This window comes from Mobula hypostoma, chromosome 30, assembly GCF_963921235.1.
Source record: "Mobula hypostoma chromosome 30, sMobHyp1.1, whole genome shotgun sequence".
Lineage (NCBI taxonomy): Eukaryota > Metazoa > Chordata > Chondrichthyes > Myliobatiformes > Myliobatidae > Mobula > Mobula hypostoma.
Genome location: NC_086126.1, coordinates 2,813,087 through 2,834,262, shown reverse-complemented (window position 1 = coordinate 2,834,262; position 21,176 = coordinate 2,813,087). Strand labels below are relative to the sequence as shown.

The following is a 21,176-nucleotide window of genomic DNA, read 5'->3' as shown; positions in this document are numbered from 1 at the left end:
CTCAAGACAACCTCGGTCAAGGGCAAGTTCGTCCGGGTGCTGGTGTAAACAGAAGAGCTGGAGATCCTGCTGCACGTTCCAGCTATTGTGGGTGGTCGTGTAGGCCCGAGACACTGTGGGGTCTTTTCTGCTTCCCCTTTGTATCATCCCTGCCGTAACAGGGAGACTTTCGATCTGCATGAGGGAGAACACGTCATGAGGAGTGTCCGCTTTTGTAAATGTTTCAGTCTTTTCCTTTTCCGAGGGGAAACAGGACAATCCGTCAGCATTTCCGTGCTTAGTTGTCCTCGTGAATTTGATCTTGTAATTGTGTCCTCCGAGAAACAGAGCCCACTGGTGTGGCTGTTGTTAGTGGAACTCCCTCCTGGGGGTTGAACATGGACACTTGTGGTCGATGATCGGCAACGAGGGTAAACTCTCTCCCATGCACGTACTGGTTCAAATGTTCTGCACCCCAAACTGGGCTCAAGGCCTCTCTGCCTATCTGAGTGTAATTCTTCTCGGCAGCGGTAAGAGAACGTGATGCAAAGGCTACGAGAGATCGTCCGCTTTGGAAGGAACAATAGAAGACCACAAGACAAAGGAGCAGAACTCAGCCATTCGGCCCATCGAGTCTGCTCCGCCATTTTATCATGCGCTGATCCATTCTTCCATTCAGTCCCACTCCCCCGCCTTCTCACCATAACCTTTGATGCCCTGGCTACTCAGATACCTATCAATCTCTGCCTTAAATACACCCAATGACTTGGCCTCCACTGCTGCCCGTGGCAACAAATTCCATAGATTCACCACCCTCTGGCTAAAAAAATTTCTTCACATTTCTGTTCTGAGTGGGCGCCCTTCAATCCTTAAGTCATGCCCTCTCGTACTAGACTCCCCCATCATGGGAAACAACTTTGCCACATCCACTCTGTCCATGCCTTTCAACATTTGAAATGTTTCTATGAGGTCTCTCCTCATTCTTCTAAACTCCAAGGAATACAGTCCAAGAGCGGACAAACGTTCCTCATATGTTAACCCTCTCATTCCCGGAATCATTCTAATGAATCTTCTCTGCACCCTCTCCAACGTCAGCACATCCTTTCTTAGATAAGGAGACCAAAACTGCCCACAGTACTCCAAGTGAGGTCTCACCAGCACCTTATAGAGCCTCAACATCACATCCCTGCTCCTATACTCTATTCCTCTAGAAATGAATGCCAACATTGCATTCGCCTTCTTCGCTACCGACTCAACCTGGAGATTAACTTTAAGGGTATCTTGTACCAGGTCCCAAGTCCTGTTGCATCTCAGAACTTTGAATTCTTTCCCCATTTAAATAATAGTCTGCCCGTTTATTTTTTCTGCCAAAGTGCATAACCATACACTTTCCAACATTGTACTTCATTTGCCACTTCTTTGCCCATTCTTCCAATCTATCCAAGTCTCTCTGCAGACTCTCCGTTTCCTCAGCACTACCGGCCCCTCCACCTATCTTCGTATCGTCAGCAAACTTAGCCACAAAGCCATCTATTCCATAATCCAAATCATTGATGTACAATGTAAAAAGAAGCGGCCCCAACACGAACCCGTGGAACACCACTGGTAACCGGCAGCCAACCAGAATAGGATCCCTTTATTCCCACTCTCTGTTTCCTGCCAATCAGCCAATGCTCTATCCACGTATGTAACTTTCCCGTAATTCCATGGGCTCTTATCTTGTTAAGTAGCCTCATGTATGGCACCTTGTCAAAGGCCTTCTGAAAATCCAAATATACAACATCCATTGCATCTCCCTTGTCTAGCCCACTGGTAATTTCCTCAAAAAATTGTAATAGGTTTGTCAGGCAGGATTTTCCTTTAAGGAATCCATGCTGAGTTCTGCCTATCTTGTCATATGCCTCCAGGTACTCTGTAACCTCATCCTTGACAATCGACTCCAACAACTTCCCAACCACCGATGTCAAGCTAACTTTTGCTTCCTTGCCCCCTTCTTAAATAGCAGAGTGACATTTGCAATCTTCCAGTCCTCCGGAACCATGCCAGAATCTATCGACTTTTGAAAGATCATCGCTAATGCCTCTGCAATCTCCACAGCTACTTCCTTCAGAACACGAGGGTGCATTCCATCTTATAGAAGAACAGATTATTATTTAAATGGTGAAAGATTGCAGCAAGATATTATGTAGAGGGAGTTGGGAGTGCTTGTGCAGGAATTGCAAAAACGTTGGCTTGCAGGTACAACAGGTTATTCAGAAGGCAAATGGAATGTTGGCCTTCATTGCGAGAGGGATTGAATTCAAGAGCCCGGAGGTCATGCTGCAACTATACAGGGGACTGGTGAGGCCGCACCTGGAGTACTGTGTGCAGTTCTGGTCTCCATACTTGAGGAAGGATATACTGGCTTTGGAGGCAGTGCAGAGGAGGTTCACCAGGTTGATTCCAGGGATGAAGGGGTTAACCTATGAGCAGAGATTGAGTTACCTGGGACTGTACTCACTGGAGTTCAGAAGAATGAGAGGGGATCTTACAGAAACATACAAAATTTATAATATAATTTACAATTTATAATTTAAAGTTTCAATATTTACTATCGATTTGTACTCCAGGGAGCGGGAAGCGCAGAATCAAATATCGCTGTGATGATTGTACGCTCTAGTATCAATTGTTTGGTGGCAATAAAGTATAAAGTAAAATTTTGAAAGGGATAGATAAGATGGTAGGAAGGTAGGAAAGTTGTTTCCATTGGTAGGTGAGACTAGAACTAGGGGACATTGCCTCAAGACTCAGGGGAGAGGATTTAGGACGGAGATGAGGAGAAACTGTTTTTCCCAGGGAGTGGTGAATCTGTGGAATTCTCTGCCCGGGGAAGCAGTTGAGGCTTCTTCACTAAATATATTTAAGATGCAGTTAGATAGGTTTTTACACAGTAGGGGAATTAAGGGTTATGGGGAAAAGGCAGGTAGATGGAGCTGAGTTTACGGACAGATCAGCCATGATCTTATTGAATGACGGGGCAGGCTCGATGGGCCGGATGGCCGACTCCTGCCCCTATTTCTTATGTTCTTATGTTCCTGTGATTAGGCTAGGGTTAAATCGGTGGGTTTTGCTGGGCCGGTATGGCTGGAAAGGCCCGAGCGGCCTGTCCCCAGCTGCCTCTCCAAACACACGATAAATAAACTGAACGATTTGGGCTTCTTTGGGTTTTTTTTATTGACGAGAACACAGATAAAATGTCCATAAATAACAGAACAGAGACTTGAACCAGACACCGAGAGGGACAGACACTGACAGAGGAGCGTTACGGTGACGGTTTAAGGGGGCAGTGCTTCGTTCCGATCTAAGGTTCGTAAACAAATATATATATCGGCAGGTTGGTGCGGGGCAGACAGGATGAGGAACAGTCTGCTCTCTCCAGCTGGGTGCCAGGGTCTCAGATAGCTCGCCCAGCGCGGGCACTGTCGATCCACCTCACACACCCCCACTTCCCTCTCACCACTCACCCTCATTCCCCCCACCTCACACCTCCTTCCCATTCTTTCCACCTCACTGAAGGCTGACCTACACTTGTGCGTCAAAAGTACGTCATTGACACCACGTACCCTACGCCGCAGGGCGACGTGCTCCTCCCCAGCCGTGTCACTCACGCGTCGCGGCGACGCAGACCGCAACAACTGTGATCGGTCCGCTAGGTAGCACCGCGTTTCCGGTTGCTTTTCTCCGCCATGTCTGTACACTGGTGCCACATGGTGGAGGATTACAAATACCTGGGGATACGAATTGACAATAAACTGGACTGGTCAAAGAACACTGAGGCTGTCTACACGAAGGGTCAGAGCCGTCTCTATTTCCTGAGGAGACTGAGGTCCTTTAACATTTGCCGGACGATGCTGAGGATGTTCTATGAGTCTGTGGTGGCCAGTGCTATCATGTTTGCTGTTGTGTGCTGGGGCAGCAGGCTGAGGGTAGCAGACACCAACAGAATCAACAAACTCATTCGTAAGGCCAGTGACGTTGTGGGGATGGAACTGGACTCTCTGACGGTGGTGTCTGAAAAGAGGATGCTGTCGAAGTTGCATGCCATCTTGGACAATGTCTCCCATCCACTACATAATGTACTGGGTGGGCACAGGAGTACATTCAGCCAGAGACTCATTCCACCAAGATGCAACACAGAGCGTCATAGGAAGTCATTCCTGCCTGTGGCCATCAAACTTTACAACTCCTCCCTTGGAGGGTCAGACACCCTGAGCCAATAGGCTGGTCCTGGACTTATTTCCAGCATAATTTACATATTACTATTTAACTATTTATGGTTTTATTACTATTTATTATTTATGGTGCAACTGTAACAAAAACCAATTTCCCCCGGGATCAATAAAGTCTGACTATGACTATGACTAAGTAAATGGTTGGAGACGATGAACTAAATCGGCAAATCTACCTGCCGACATCCGAAAGTATTTGAAATGCATTTCCTCGTCCTTGTCTCTCACGAAGAAACTCAGCGCCGTGGCATAGAGACCCCACCGCCAACCGCGAATTGCAGAGCGACGCAGACACAACTAGGCGTGCTCGCTATGGCGCAGGGCTATGCAAAAGTATAAATCAGGCCTACGGCGTAGCCCGTACGCACAAGTGTAAATCAGCCTTTACCCTCAACTGCTCCAGCTTCTGGCGCCTGTCATCTCTGATCTCGCCACTGGATGGCGCCCGACACCAAAGCATCAGATCAGGGAGGAGCCTCCCGAATCAGGTTCAATATGGCAGGCTTAATGTCAAAGTTCAAAGTCAATTTTATTATCAAATTTTATTGTCACCATATACAACTCTGAGATTCATTTTCCTTATGGGCATTCTCAATGAATCTGCAATAGAATAAAAACCATAATTGAATCAATGAACTTGGGCGCTCAACGGAAGTGCAGAGGACTAGAAACCGTGCAAGTACAAAACAGGAAATAATAATAATAAATAAATAGGCAATAAATATCCAGAACATGAGATGACGAGTCCTTGAAAGGGAATCCATTGGTTGTGGGAACATTTCAGTGATGGGGCAAGGGAAGTTGAGTAAAGTTTTCCCCCCGTTGGTTCAAGGGCTGAAGATTGAGGGGTAATAACTATTCCTGAACCTGGTGGTGTGAGTCCCGAGGCTCCTGTACCTTCTGCCTGATGGCAGCAGCGAGAAGAGAGCAAGTCCTGGGTGGTGGGGGTCCCTGATGTTGGATGCTGCTTTCCTGCGACAATGTTTCACATAGATTTGCTCAATGGTTGGGAGGGCTTTACCCGTGATGGACTGGGCCGTATCCACTGCTTTTTGTAGGATTTTCCATTCAAGGGCATTGGTGTTTCCATCCCAGGCCATGATGCAGCTAGTCAATACACTCTCCAGCTCTCCAGCACACATCTATAGGATCTTGTCAAAGTCAAATCAAGTCAAATTTATTTATAAGTCACATTTAAAAACAACCCATGTTGACCAAAGTGCTGTACAAACCATAACACGTAGCTAAAATCACAAATACAAGGAACACAGATAGAAGCAACAAGGCACACAGCTTACAGGCACAAAATAAACAACACGTGAGCCTAGGCACAAGCCAAAAAATCAGCCACATCAGGAAGATTCAAACGCTGGTGAATAGAGGTAAGTTTTGAACCTGGACTTAAAAGAGTCGATGGAGGGGGCAGATCTGATAGGGAGGGGAATGCTGTTCCACAGTCTAGGGGCTACAACAGCAAAGGCGCGGTCACCCCTGAACTTAAGTTTAGATCGCGGGACAGCCCGGAGCCCCAAGTCAGCCGACCTGAGGGACCTGGAAGTAGAATAAGGAGTTCGAAGGTCTGCGATATAGGAGGGGGCCAGCCCATTTAGGGCTTTATAAACGAACAGGAGAATCTTAAAATCAATTCTAAACCGTACTGGCAGCCAGTGGAGGGAGGCCGGGATAGAAGTAATATGATCCCTCTTCCGGGCACCTGTCAGGAGCCTGGCCGCGGCGTTCTGGACCAGTTGCAGGCGGGACAGGGACGACTGACTAATTCCAGTATACAGGGAGTTGGGGTAGTCCAGGTGGGAGGATATAAGGGCGTGGATGACTTTCTCGAGATCTTTGAAAGAGAGAAACGGCTTGATTTTGGCAATGGTACGAAGCTGGAAAAAACTGGCCTTAGATGTCATGCCAGGAGTCCGCAAACTCTTAAAGAAACAGAGACACTGCTGAGTTTTTTTTTATGATAACACGGAGGAATTTAAACTTTATAACTCTCTCCAGCTCTGATCCTCTGGCTCATGATTTCCTCCTCCTGACGTCTATCGTTATATTTTGTAACTTCGAAACACTGAACTCATTCAAAGGAATACAGGAGAGTCCGGGAATACGGGTCTAACTTTGAGTTTCCTTTAGGCGAGGCACGATGTTGTATGCAATTCATGGATTATTACATCTAACCTGTAATGAATTATTTAACTGAACCGGAATACTTAATCAAACAATATTACAGAAATATTGAAAACAACACTCTTTCCTGCTTAACTGTACACTCCAACTCAATATAGAATGCATCTCAACCATATTCACAGTATGCTATATAATACGACTACTATATAGACATCCACAGCATAGTAAATTCTTTAATTTACCTTGCTCTTGGGAAGATGCATTTAGCTTAGAAGTATTCTCTTATTAATTCTTCTATCGATCCCTTTGCAATCTGATCTCTCCTCTTGCCTTCCTCATCCACAACGTCATCTGACCAATCCTCTGTTTTCCTATCTCCATTAGTCGCTTCATTTCTTGGCCTTCCGTTCGTCCAGCTGGGCTTTTGTCTTTGCATCTGCTTTAACAAGCAGTTTTTTGTCTCTCACTTGAAGTTCATGTAACCCTTAATGCGCACAGAGTTCCTCATACTCACAAAAGGAACTTTCTTCAACTCTATTCCAGCTGAAACCCGAGCCAAACTTCGCGGGTAACTGCCTGATTAAGAGGTCGGAAGCATTCTCAGATATGTTGCCAACAAAAGTGGTTGCAGTTGGGACAACTGCTATTTCTTTGGTAATTTATTTTTTATTGCATTTCATCATCAAACAAACATTTTCATGAGATGTATTTCAGCTACTGTACGTATATATCATATAATCATATTTGTCACAAATCTCCACATATTTATCCGAGGTATACACTTATAGAAAGGAGAGGAAAGAAAGAACGATCGAAAGGAGAAAACTATGTACAGAGTAGGGAGTGATCTTTATTTTACAACATATTCATTGACTTGCGAGAATAAAATCAGACCTGTGAGGTGTTATGTAGTTAAACCATCTTTTCAGGTATGAGTAAAATTGTTCCAACTTATGATTAACAGATGCTTAAACACGAGGAATTCTGCAGATGCTGGAATTTCAAGCAACACACACAAAAGTTGCTGGTGAACGCAGCAGGCCAGGCAGCATCTCTAGGAAGAGGTACAGCCGACGTTTCGGGCCGAGACCCTTCGTCAGGACTAACTGAAGGAAGGGCTAGTAAGGGATTTGAAAGTGGGAGGGGGAGGGGGATGATATCACAAAATGATAGGAGAAGACAGGAGGGGGAGGGATGGAGCCAAGAGCTGGACAAGGTGTGGTTGGAGGAACAATATCTTATATTCTGTCTGGGTAGCCTCCAATCTGATGACATGAACATCGACTTCTCTAACTTCCGTTAATGCCCCACCTGCCCCTCGTACCCCATCCGTTATTTATTTATATACACACATTCTTTTTCTCTCTCTCCTTTTTCTCCCTCTGTCCCTCTCACTATACCCCTTGCCCAAACTCTGGGTTTTCCCCCCCCTCCCCCTTTTCCTTCTCCCTGGGCCTCCTGTCCCATGACCCTCTCATATCCCTTTTGCCAATCAACTGTCCAGCTCTTGGCTCCATCCCTCCCCCTCCTGTCTTCTCCTATCATTTTGGATCTCCCCCTCTCCCTCCCACTTTCAAATCTCTTACTAACTCTTCCTTCAGTTAGTCCTGACGAAGGGTCTCGGCCCGAAACGTCAACTGTACCTCTTCCTAGAGATGCTGCCTGGCCTGCTGTATTAACAGATGCTGTTATCTTCTCCATTTTGTAAATGTCCATTGTAATTTCCATCCATACATTTAAAGTTGGGCTCTCCTGTGATAACCATTTCCTGGTAAGGGTCTTTTTACCAGCCACCAGCAGTACACTCATTAAATGTTTATCTCTTTTCAATCATTCTTGAGGTACATACCCAAAATATATGGTCTTACTCTCTAAGGGTATTTCACATTTAAAGATGTCTTGTAGGGTATTATGTATCCCACTCCAATAGTCTTTGATAACGGGCATTCCCAGAAAATATGATAATGGTTTGCATTTTGATTTCCACAATTTCTCCAGCAAACAGGGGGGGTTGTTACTATCATAATGGGATTTCTGAGAGGGTGTAATAAAATATCTTACCAAATTTTTCCACCCGAACTCCCTCCATTTCTGTGAACTTCCATTGATACCTCCATATTATTGTCCAGTCTTCCTCAGATATTACTATCCCTCCTTCCTTCTCCCATTTTGTTTTAATGCATGAAGTCGAATGTGTTTTAAAATTTGACAAACCCTTATACGCACTTGAAATTATTCTACTACCGGAGTCTGAATTATATGCTTTTCTAAATAGCTCTATCAGACATGTACTTGCCTTGGTTACATTTTTAACCGTCCTATTAACATACTGTCGCATCTGCAAATACCGGTAAAAGTCTTGTTTTTCTAATAAGTGTTTCTCTTTGAGCATTTCAAAACTGAACAGTGTTCCTTCTGTCATTATATTGCAAATAGCTGTTATTCCTTTAGCTGTCCAGTCCTTAGATCTAGCATCCCATTTATTCGGTGTAAAATCCGAGTCATTTGCACACCATTTAAGAATTGCAATGTCTCTCTCTAGTTTATACCCTTTTATAATAGTTTTCCATATTTTAAGGGTCCATTTCACCCACGGGTTGTCAATATTATTGGCTTTGTAGGTTGTTATCAGCCAAAATTGCCTGTATAGGGATGGAAAGTATCCTCTCCTCAACGTTTTTCCATTGAGCGTCATACGATGGGTTGCACCAGCACATCACAGCTCTCAACTGTGCTGCAAAATAGTAATCTCTAAGAGAAGGTAGGCCCCATCCCCCCTTTTCCTTGGCTAATCGCAAAGTTTTGAGATGAACCCTAGGCTTTTTACCTTGCCATATATATCTTGATAGCATCTTGTTCCATTCATTGAATTGATTTTGGTTAATCTCTATTGGTAGGGTCTGAAAGAGATACAGTAGTCTGGACAGTGTATTCATTTTAATAGATTCAATCCTTGAACTGAGACCAGGAAAAGGAATTAGGTTCCATCTTGTTATATCTTCCTTAATTTATATACAGGCAGATAATTGCATTCTGATAATTTTGCCAAATTTGACGGACTCTGTTTGCCATGCTCAAGGATATCTACTTTCAATTTCTCTTGGTGGGCTATAGTTATATGAAAGTAATTGGGTTTTATCTATGTTGATCTTGTATCCTGATAATTACCCATATTGTTCAAAGGATTGCATCAATTTAGGTAAAGAGTATGTTGGTTGCCCTAGACAGATCAAAATGTCATCCACGTAACAGGCCAATTAATGCTCTGTCCCTTTAATAGTAATTCCCCAGATATCTTCATTTTGTCTGGTGTATTGAGCTAATGGTTCCAGATATAATGTGAAGAGTAGCGGTGACCATGTACAACCCTGTCTTGTGCCCCTTTCTAGGGTAAAACTATTAGATAAATATCTATTGATTTTAATCCTAGCAGTAGGATTGTCGTATAGTGCCTGTATAGTTTTAATAATTGTTTCATGTAGACCAAATCTATGTAAAACTCTATAGAGAAAATTCCAATTAACCAAATCAAATGCCTTCTCAGCATCCACGCTTATCACTATTGCTTCAATTTAATTTTTATTTATATGATCCATAATGTGAAGTGTCCTTCGTATATTGCCTTGTGTTTGGCGTTGTTGTATGAAACCTGTCTGATCATTATGTATCAGTGTGGGTAGAAACTCTTCTAATTGTTTGGCCGTGATGGAGGTAAATATTCTATAATCCACATTAATGACCCACATTCCATTTTATCCTGGCCTTCTTTCGGTATAGCTGAGATTATCGCCTCCTTCCAGCTGGGGGGCATTTGTTCCTTTCTTCAGGCCCAGTTCAGTGTGGGGAGTAAAACAGGAATTAACTCACTTCTAAACTCTTTATACCACTCTGCCGAATATCCATCTGATCCTGGTGACTTGCTTAATTTACACCTACTAATTGCAGTTTTTAGTTCAGCTTCAGTTATGTCAGCAGTCACCGTTCTATTTGGTCCTTTGCTTAAAATGGGTAACTCTAAAGGATTCAGGAAGGTGTCAATGTGGGTTATGCTTCCCTTGAAACTTTAGAATACAGGGTTTTGTAAAAAATTTCAAAAACCTCATGAATTTCACTTTGCTTATTTTTTTTTATCACTTTTGTTCTTGGTTCCCTAATTCTATGGATTGTATTTTCTGCTATCTTTCTTTTTCAGTTTCCACGCCAGTATTTTCATAGATTTAGATCCACTTTCATAGTGTCTCTGTTTCAGAAACATTAAATTTTTTCTAATTTCTTGTGTAGCCAAATTATTAATTTCATTCCTAATTTTTTTAGTTTCTTCTAGTGTATCCTGTGCCAAACTCAATTTTTCTAGTTTATTTTGTAATTCCTCTAATGTTTTATTCCTTATTTGTTTTCTTATATGAAGATATCACTATAATTTTCCCTCTGAAGACAGCCTTCAGAGTATCCCATAGAATGGGAGGTAAAACCTCTCCATTATCATTGAATTCTAAGTAAAGACCAGTTCCTTTTTTAATTTGTTCCTTAAAGTAGCGATCATTGAGTAGACTTGAATTTAGTTTCCAAATAATATTCTTTGGTTGTAGGTCAAAATCAACAGAGAAATATATAGGTGCATGGTCACTTACATCTATTGTCCCAATTCCACAGGTGATTGTTTTATCTCTAACTGTTTCAAATGTTATGAAATAGTCTATTCTTGTATATACGGAATGGGGCGGGGGGTGCAGAATAATGAGTGTAATCCCTTCTGTCGGGGAAAAGGTCTCTCCGTATATCAATTAGACCAACATCCTCAAAAAGAGTGTTAACTTTCTTATGTAAGGACTTTGTTTCATAAGTTTTTCTATTGGAAGAGTCTAACTTTGGTTGTAATTGTAAATTTAAATCTCCCACACGTATCAAGAGACCTTCTGTTTCCGTTACCGTAATATTAGTAATTTTCTGGAAGAAACTAATATCACTTCCTGGGGGTGTGTATATATTCAATAAAGTAACTGGATTTCCATCTATATTCCCCCTTACCAGAATATATCTGCCTTCCTTATCTCCCATTTCGAATGCTTTTTCAAAATTTAGCTTGCTTGAGATGAGAATAGCAACTCCTCTTCTATGTCCTGATTTATATGAGGAGAAAAACAAATTAGTGAAGCCCATTCTCTTTAATTTTCCATGCTCATTATCACTTAAATGAGTTTCCGGTAAATGTACTACATGGGCTTGTTCTTTTTTCATTTTTGATAGAATTTTACTGCGCTTGATTGGATTCAACAGCCCATTGACATTAAAAGAAATGAATTTTACTTTGTCCTTAGCTATGTGTATTTATCTGTTAGTATATCATTGAAATTTGCAGAATATAACTTAATCGATCTACTCCCTGAACAAATAAGAGCCAAGAAACGCGAATAATAAAAAAAAGGGCAACCAAGGTGTGATTCCAAGGCTGGGGTCTCTAGATGACCCTGGGTTTAGCTGGAAGAAACGTCTAGCCGTGGGGGACAGCACCTCCTACCTGTGAGTTGAGGGCCTGGACAACTGCTTTTGTCACTTTCCTGCTTCCTCAGAATGGCAGGGTTCTTCCTTGGTTCAAGATGCTTTCCAACCAGTCAGAGGTTGGCACCAACACCCGTTTGTCCTCTGATGGACAATGGTTCATGGTGCACAGCATGGAGACATTTGTAGCATCATCTTCCTGTACATGGTTCTAACTCCAAAATCAAGTTCACAGACGACACCACGGTGGTTGGCCTGATCAGAGGGGATGACGAGACGGTCTACAGGGACGAGGTCCTGCACCTGGCAGCGTGGTATGCTGACAACAACCTGGCCCTTAACACCTAGAAGACCAAGGAGATCATTGTGGACTTCAGGCATGCTAGGAGCCACACTCACGTCCCCATCTACATCAACGGAGCCGTAGTGGAGCGAGTATCAAGCTTCGAATTCCTTGGTGTTCACATTTCCGAGGATCTCACCTGGTCCCTGAACTCCTCCATCCTGATCAAAAAGGTGCAACAGAGCCTTTATTTCCTGCGGAGCATGAAGAAAGCTCACCTCTGTCCCAGGATACTGACGGACTTTTACCGCTGTACCATTGAGAGCATACTCACCAACTGCATCTCAGTGTGGTATGGCAATTGTCCCGTATCGGACCACAAAGCACTCCAGCGTGTGGTGAAAACTGTCCAGCGGATTATCGGCACCCATTTGCCCACCATTGAGAACATCTACCGTAAACGCTGCCTGGGCAGGGTGAAAAGCATTATCAGGGCTGCATCTCACCCTAACCATGAACTTTTTACTCTCCTCCCATCCAGTAGGTGCTACAGGAGCCTCCGCTCCCGCACCAGCAGGCACAGGAAGAGCTTCTTCCCCTGAGGCTGTGACCCTGCTGAACCTCACATCACAGCGCTAAGCAGTATTGCATCCGTATTGTACTGTCTCAGTACTTTTATATTTGTGTGCTGTAGCATTTACTTTTTATGCGCAGTTATTTTGTAAATAACATTATTCTATGCATTTCTGGTCAGATGCTAAACACATTTCATTGGCTTTGTATCTGTACTCAGCACAATGACAATAAAGTTGAATCTAATCTAATCTAATCTTAGTTCACTTTGGGTTGACTTTATTGCAGGGATGAGGCATGCAAATAGTGGATATCTCCAATCAAGTTGTAGTTGTCTCAGCCAATCGCGCCCCCACAATGCCGGCCTTTACCACATACAAGCCTAATGTGGTTTGTTGGTTGTTGTACTTCACTGTTACAAACCCTACAGGTGTCATCTTTTCTCCAGTTTTAGTTCTTGGTTCAGTAGCTTTGAAATGCCATTCATATTCACTTTGTGGAATAACTGAGCCAATGCCCAATTCCACTTTAATTAATTTACGATTCACTCCTGGTGTGAGGCATGTTGCTTGTCTATTGTTAGTTTTCACATTGTAAATCTCACGACTAGCCAGTCCTGTGTCACTCTCATCATCATCAGATTTTTCATCAACAGCATGCAGATCGGTGCTCTTTTTGTAACCTCAACTTAACTTTTTATCTTTTTCTCTTCCCTGTGCAGTCCGATGTGCTCTTTGTCTGCATCCTGCACTGTTGCATTTTCTGCAAGTTTTGCCTTTAAATCTGCATTTTTTTTGGGTGAATGTGAGCCCCTGCCACAACATTAACACAATCTGTTTGGCCAAGCAGGTTTCTGTTCAGATGAGGTAATTTTGTTCACCCTTTCTTTCATTCCTGACTGCAAATTAATTGCTTGTCTGTCTGCAGTTTCCATTGAAACCGCAATTTCAACTGCTCTTTTAAATGTGCTTCAGTTCAGAGGAGATTTTGAATGCTTTCTTGTAAGGTTGCATGACTGATTGATCTCTCAGTGCATCATTAGCCCATTATTGAACTGACAATACTCAGACAATCGCTTCATTTCAGCCATGTACAGTATACTGAAACGGACTCCCTTTCTTTTTGATTCCGCATGAGACCTGAATCATTCTGCAATCAACAATGGCTTTGGTTCCAAATTTCCTCGCATTTCTTTGACAATACCAGCAAAGCTCATTTCTGCTGGTTTGGTTGGAGTAGACAACATAATCAAAGATCCCACCCAACCTGAACATTCTCACTTCTTCCCTCTCCCGTTGGGCATAAAGATACAAAAGCCAGAAAGCTCATCCCACCAGGCTCAAGGACAGCTCCTACCTGAAACACAGGAGATTCTGCAGGTGCTGGAAATCCAGAGCAACACACACAAGATGCTGAAAGAACTCAATAGAAAGGAATTTAATCTATGGGAAAAATGTATTCTGTGTTGTGTTCCACAGGGGTCTGTACTGGGACGGATTCTTTTTACATTATATGTCAATGATTTAGATGATGGAATTAATGGCTTAGTTGCAAAGTTTGTAGATGATACGAAGGTAGGTGGAGGGGCAGGTTATTTTGAGGAAGTAGAGAGGCTACAGAAGGACTTAGACAGATTAGGAGAATGGGCAAAAAAGTGGCAGATGGAATACAGCGTCGGGAAGTGTATGGTCTTACACTTTGGGAGAAGGAATGAAAGGATTGTCTGTTTTCTAAATAGAGAGAAAATACAAAAAAAAAACCTGAGGCACGAAAAGGTACTTGGAGCCCTTATGCAGGATTCCATGACGGATAATTTGCAGGTTCAGTCTGTGGTGAGGAAGGCAAATGCAATGTTAGTATTCATTTCAAGAGGACTAGAATATAAAAGCAAGGATGTAATGTTGAGTCTTTATAAAGCACTAGTGAGGCCTCACTTGGAGTATTGTGAGCAGGTTTAGAAAGGCTGAAACTGGAGACGGTTCAAAGGACTTCCATGAAAATGATTCCAGGATTGAATTGGCTTGTCGTTTGATGACTCTGGGCCTGTATTCACTGGAATTTAGAAGAATGAGGGGTGATGTCTTTGAAACCTATCAAATGCTGGAAGGCCTCAACAGAATTGATGTGGAAAGGATGTTTACTGTGGTGGGGGAGTCTAAGACCAGAGGACACAGTCTCAGAAGAGAGGGACACCCATTTAGAGCGGAGATGAGAAGGAACTTCTTTAGGCAGAGGATGGCGAATCTGTGGAATTCGTTGCCACAGGCAGCTGTAGAGGCCAAGTCTTTATGTCTATTTAAGGCAGAGGTTGATAGATTCTTGATTGGTCAGGATGTGAAGGGATACCGGGGAGAAGGTAGAAGACTGGGGTTGAGAGGGAAATGGATCAGCGTGATGAAATGGCGCAGCAGACTTAATGGGCAGGGGCAGCACTAAGGTGGTGCTAGCTGGTGCTACGGCCCCAGCAGAAATTACAATAGCACCAGCATAGCACCACCAAGAAATTAACTGACATTTCACATACAAATTGCAGCTGCTTTGCTTTCTCCGTATAGTTTTGAATTCAGCTTGTTTCTCCAGTTGATCTAGTGAAACAGCGCCCCCAATTACCACAGCACCCACGCAGCAATAAAGTTATAAACTCTGTCAGATCCACTCTACACTTCTGCTTATTCATTCGTTGTCAGTGTCTTGCCGTTGCTGTCCTCAGATCAGTTAAGCTGATCTAAGATCACTTAAGGTGGTGATGTCACTTACTCTCGCTCACGCGAGAGATTGATAGTATACACCCAGGTGCAGATCCGTGGTCTCGCGAGACTAATAGATGCCCCCCCCCCCACACACACACACATTGTACTAGCGTGGGCCTGGCACGTGCATTATTTTGGTCGGCATGAAAAATGGATCGATTTTTAGTCAGAAAACGACCTCATCCAGAGGAATCAGTGGTGTCTCAGCCTGAGCTTGTCTTAACTGAAAGTGACATGCAGAAAGGAGTAAGTGGGGATGAGGACAACAGCAGTTCATCGAAGGAGTGTGAGGGCGAAGTAGAGGAACAAGAAATGGAGCGGGATTCGGAAGAGAACGTGGATGAAGCTGCTCTTGGTGCTAGTGGGAATACTGTTAGCGATGTTAGCCAGCAGCCTGAGGAAGGACCCCGTCGGCCAGCATTGCGAAAGTACCCTTCACTGCTCGTAACAGTTTGGCAATCAGCAAAGGAGTTTTATTCGTGGCTGGTTTGACTGACTGGAATATTCGATCATGAAAGATGCTATGTTCTGCTTCGCATGCAGGCATTTCCTGTGTGGAGGAGATGGGTTCCATTCTGAGTCTACCTTCACTGTCACCAGTTACCGTAACTGGCGGAAAGCTACAACAGCTTTCAAAACCCACCATGTAAGTGCAGCTCATAAGTTTGCGATGGAGGCACGGGCCGAATTCAGATTGAGAAAACAAGACGGTTCAAGATTGGGAAATATGCTTGACAGGACATGCAAAGATTGTCCAAGAAAACCGTGAGTATATGAGAGCAGTGGTTGAGTCTCTAGCAAGGACAGATAGTGAATGACACAGTGGAATTTCTAGCTCCAATGATACCCTACCGCGATGCATTTATAGATTTATACAAACTAATCTGCACATCACTGACTCTACCTGTGACATCTGCCTCATGCAAACGGAGTTTCTCTTGCCTCAGACACCTCAAAAACTACCTAAGGAATAGCAGCAGCGATGCTCGGAACAGCAACTTGGCCTTGTTGGCCATAAACAGCCGGAGGACCAAAGCACTTGACATCCAGAAAATCATTGATGCTTTCACCACCAATCACAACAGACGGATTGTGCTTCTCTGAAAACATCAGTAGTGAGTGCAGTTGATTTTTTAAAAATTTGGGCCAAGACTAATGCTGATTATTATTATTTTGTGGTGGATACCCCATAGTCCTTATGTTTCCTGCAAATTCTAAACTATTACATTTACTGCCATTAAGCCTACTGGTTTTGCTTAGACTTCCAAGCGGTGATTCTGTTGATTTTTGTTTTAAATTCAGTAACCGAATTAATTGAGGTATTGCATGGTCAGTGTATGATTTGTCCAACTCCTGGTAAAGCCTTGCATCTGTTGTTTGCCTTATTTGACTTTAATAACGGTATATCTTTTGGCATTGTCTGTCTATGTAATGCAAATAGCAGTGGACATTGTGGGTCAGTGTTGTGTTTTTCAGTTGGAAAGCACGCATTTGATCGGACGCTGATTGCGGGATTGGTGCGTGATTCACGTTGTGCGCTGGTCGGATGATCTGTTGGTTTGTTTGTTTATGCTCTGTGTAGCCCGGGTTGTCTTCGATGCTGTTGACACTGTCACAGTTCACTTCTATATTATATCTATCAATTGCTGTTGCTTGTGAATTTGTAGTAGGCACGTAATGCTTGAAACTGACTTTTGAACGCCACTCGTCTGGCCTTGCGAATACATATTACCACAGGGCACATCCCTCAGCACCATCACTGAATAATTCAGCCCCACTGTAGCACCAGCAAGAAAAAATCTCTGGTGCCCCCACTGACTGTTTAATTGTCATTTTCTTTGCAGTTTAACTATTAATTATCTCACATATTCAAGATTTGAGATTTATTATTGAAGTACGTACGCAGTATACAACCTTGAGATCCGTCTTCTTCACAGACAGCCACGAAACAAAGAAACACCATGGAACCCGTTCGGAGAAAAGCGTCAAGCACCCACGCGCAAGGTAAAGGACAAACCACACAAAGAGGCAGGAAAGACAGAATATGAAACGTCAAACCACAAATCACTGAACCGGTCCAGGCCGATTAAACCCTGCACAAGACGCAGGGCTCGAACACCTTCCTCTGGCAGCATCAAATGAGAGAGAGAGGGGGACCATTCGAACTCAGCGACCTTCCTCCGGGACCAGTGAGTGAGAGGGGGAGACAGAGAGAGGAGAGAGAGATTGTTGGAACACAGGGACTTTCCCCCGGGAGCAACAGGTGAGAAGGAGTGAGACTCGTCACTCAGGCACCTTCTACTGTTATTTCAAGTAGCCTTTATACAGATAATAGTTTAATATACCTCTAGTGGCTATACAAATTATAATTCTGGAAGCTTCTTAGTGCTTCATTAAGTGAGTGAGTGTTTTCCTGTCGGTTAATTTTACTGCAGGATTAAACAAGTAACTTTTAATGGTTTATTATTACCTGCTATAGATTTTTTGGAATTTTTCTTACCTCGGGGTGTAAAATAATTGCTTTCTGCTTGGCGACACATTCTTCAATCTTAAACTTTCCCTCTCAACATCTGTCAGTTTTCTTCTGTTCAATCAACTCTTAATAAAAGGATCGTGAAGGAGCAAGTTATGTCCCTCTTTCCTCCTGGAAGAACCTTGGATTTATGATAAGGCATAGGAGCAGAATTAGGCCATTTGGCCCGTCGAGTCTGTTCTGCCATTCAATCATGGCTGATCCTTTTTTTTTCCTCCTCAGCCCCACTCCCCGGCCTTCTCTCTGTAACCTTTGAAGCCACGTCTAATCAAGAACCTATCAATCTCTGCCTTAAGAACACTCAAAGACCAGGCCTCCACAGCTGCACGTGGTAATAAATTCCACAAATTCTCCCGCCTCTGGCTAAAGAAATTTCTCGGCATCTCTGCTTTAAATGGACGCCCCTCTATCCTGAGGCTGTGCCCTCTTGTCCTAGACTCCCCCACCATGGGAAACATTCTTTCCACATCTACTCTGTCTAGGCCTTTCAACAATGAGACCCTCCCCCCTCATCCTTCTAAATTCCAGTGAGTACAGACCCAGAGCCATCAAACATTCCTCGTACGATAACCCTTTCGTTCCTGGAGTCATCCTTGTGAACCTCCTCTGGACCCTCTCCAATGGCAGCTGACACACCTTAAGCACCTGAATCCATCGTGCACGGTATAGGCAGGACTGGGCGCGGGGGGGAGCTTGAGACACAGGGAGACACTGAACAGGATGGGAGGGGAGTTACGCCTACTTCCCGTCGACCTTTCGTTTCTTGAGCAACCTCAATCACTACCTCGCGATTCTCCCTCTCTCCCTCCCGGTGGTGAGAGTCTGCTGGCTTTCGAGTTGGGGGGAAACTGAAATAAGTGCTGCAGCGGTTAGTAATATCGGAACAGCGACCTGTTGGCCTCCCTCACTCGCTGTATCTTCCTCCCCCTTGCCGGTGAGGAGCGAGAGTGGCGAAGTGTTGGGGTGGGCAGTAGACGGACCCAAGATCATGGGCTTTGCTATTGTTTGTATGGTGGACAGTGCTTTTGCCAGAGGAAGTCGGGGGGAGAGGGAGGTGGGAGGGTGAAGCTTCTACTGCTACTTGTGCGTGGGAGGGGGGAGTGGGGGCTTTGGGGTTCTAACGTTTCCCTGTCATTCATTCTTTGGGGTTTTTCTTGTTTTGTGGGTGTCCGTGAAGAGTAAGAATTTCAGGTTGTATACTGTATACATTCTCTGATATTAAAAGGAACTGTTGAAAGCACAGTGGTAGGTTAAAGTACAGATAGAGAATAAAGTGTGTGTATAAATGCATAAAATCAACATGCATTTAAAAGTTAAACCACTTTTTTAACGCTGTTTACAGTGTAAACAATGCAGTGAAGGGAAGTAGATTAGATTAGATTCAACTTTATTGTCATTGTGCCGAGTACAGATACAAAGCCAATGAAATGCGTTTAGCATCTGACCAGAAATGCAAAGAATAGTATTATTTACAAAGTAACTGCGAATAAAAGAAGTACTACAGCACACAAATATATAAGTACTGAGACAGTACAATATGGGTGCGCTACTGCTTAGCGCTGTGATGTGAGGTTCAGCAGGGTCACAGCCTCAGGGAAGAAGCTCTTCCTGTGCCTGCTGGTGAGGGAGCGGAGGCTCCTGTAGCACCTACCGGATGGGAGGAGGGTAAAAAGTCCATAGTTAGGGTGAGATGCATCCTTGATAATGCTTTTCACCCTGCCCAGGCAGCGTTTATGGTCGATGTTCTCAATGGCGGGCAATTGGGTGCCGATAATCTGCTGGGCAGTTTTCACCACACGCTGGAGTGCTTTGCGGTCCGATACGGGACAATTGCCATACCACACTGAGATGCAGTTGATGAGTATGCTCTCAATGGTACAGTGGTAAAAGTCCGTCAGTATCCTGGGACAGAGGTGAGCTTTCTTGATGCTCCGCAGGAAATAAAGGCGCTGTTGCACCTTTATGATCAGGATGAAGGAGTTCAGGGACCAGGTGAGATCCTCGGAAATGTGAACACTAAGGAATTTAAAGCTTGATACACACTCCACTACAGCTCCATTGACGTAGATGGGGACGTGAGTGTGGCTCCAAGCATGCCTGAAGTCCACAATGATCTCCTTGGTCTTCTGGGTGTTAAGGGCCAGATTGTTGTCGGCACACCATGTGGCCAGGTACTGGACCTCGTCCCTGTAGACCGTCTCGTCATCCCCTCTGATCAGGCCAACCACCGTGGTGTTGTCTGCGAACTTGATTATGGAGTTAGAACCATGTACAGGAACGCAGTCACAGGTGAAAAGGGAGTACAGAAGAGGGCTCAGCACACAGCCTTGAGGCACGCTGGTGTTCAGGGTGAGAGTGGAGGAGGAGAGGTTGTCTAACTTAGCTGATTGGGGTCTGTTAGTCAGAAAGTCCAAGGTCCAATTGCAGAGAGATGAGATGATACCAAGCTGGTGAAGTTTGGTGATCAGCTTGGAGGGGATCACAGTATTGAATGCTGAACTGAAGTCAATGAACAGCATTCTGACGTAAGAGTTGGGGCTGTCCAGGTGGGTCAGGGCAGAGTGAAGTGCCGTGGAGATGGCGTCCTATGTTGACCTGTTGGTGCGATAGGCAGATTGATGGGTGTCCAGGGTACTGGGCAGACAGGATTTCAGATGTGATAGAACCATTCTCTCAAAGCACTTTGCAATGATGGGGGTGAGTGCAACTGGATGGAAGTCATTCAGGCCCAGGGCAGTGGGATGCTTCTGCACTGGCAAGATGACGGCAATCTTGAAGCTTGTGGGGACAATTGCCTGGGCCAGGGACAGATTGAAAATGTCCATGAAGAACCCGGCCAACTGCCCTGCACAGACCCTGAGCACACGGCCAGGTATTCCATCCGGACCAGCTGCCTTCCGTACATTCACCCTGCTCAGGGTGGCGTAAACATCGGAGGTGGGAAGTGAGAGAGGCAGCTCACCAGGTGGGAGATCCGCTTTGAGGGTGACCTCCTTGTTCTCTCGGTCAAAGCCAGCGTAGAAGTAGTTGAGCTCATCAGGGAGGGAAGCAGAGCTGGAAGGGGGCACAGTACTAGGTGGTTTGAAGTCTGTAATGACCTGTATGCCATGCCACATGCACCGGGGGTTCGAGGAGTTGAAATGCTCCTCGATATA

At 44.3% G+C, this 21,176-nt stretch overlaps 1 protein-coding gene across 3 annotated transcripts in view; it reads left to right on the top strand.

Annotated features, from left to right (window-relative positions):
• The first annotated feature begins 5,609 nt into the window (after positions 1-5,609).
• Positions 5,610-21,176, top strand: part of LOC134339684 (calpain-1 catalytic subunit-like) — a 110,000-nt gene continuing 94,433 nt past the window's right edge. The window contains exon 1 of one of the 3 annotated variants that reach the window (XM_063036385.1): positions 5,610-5,629. The gene's annotated coding sequence lies outside the window, so the exon portion shown is untranslated. Of the gene's footprint in view, positions 5,630-6,926; positions 7,038-17,441; positions 17,752-21,176 lie in introns of those variants that run through there. The other 2 variants (XM_063036383.1, XM_063036384.1) reach the window with 2 other exon arrangements.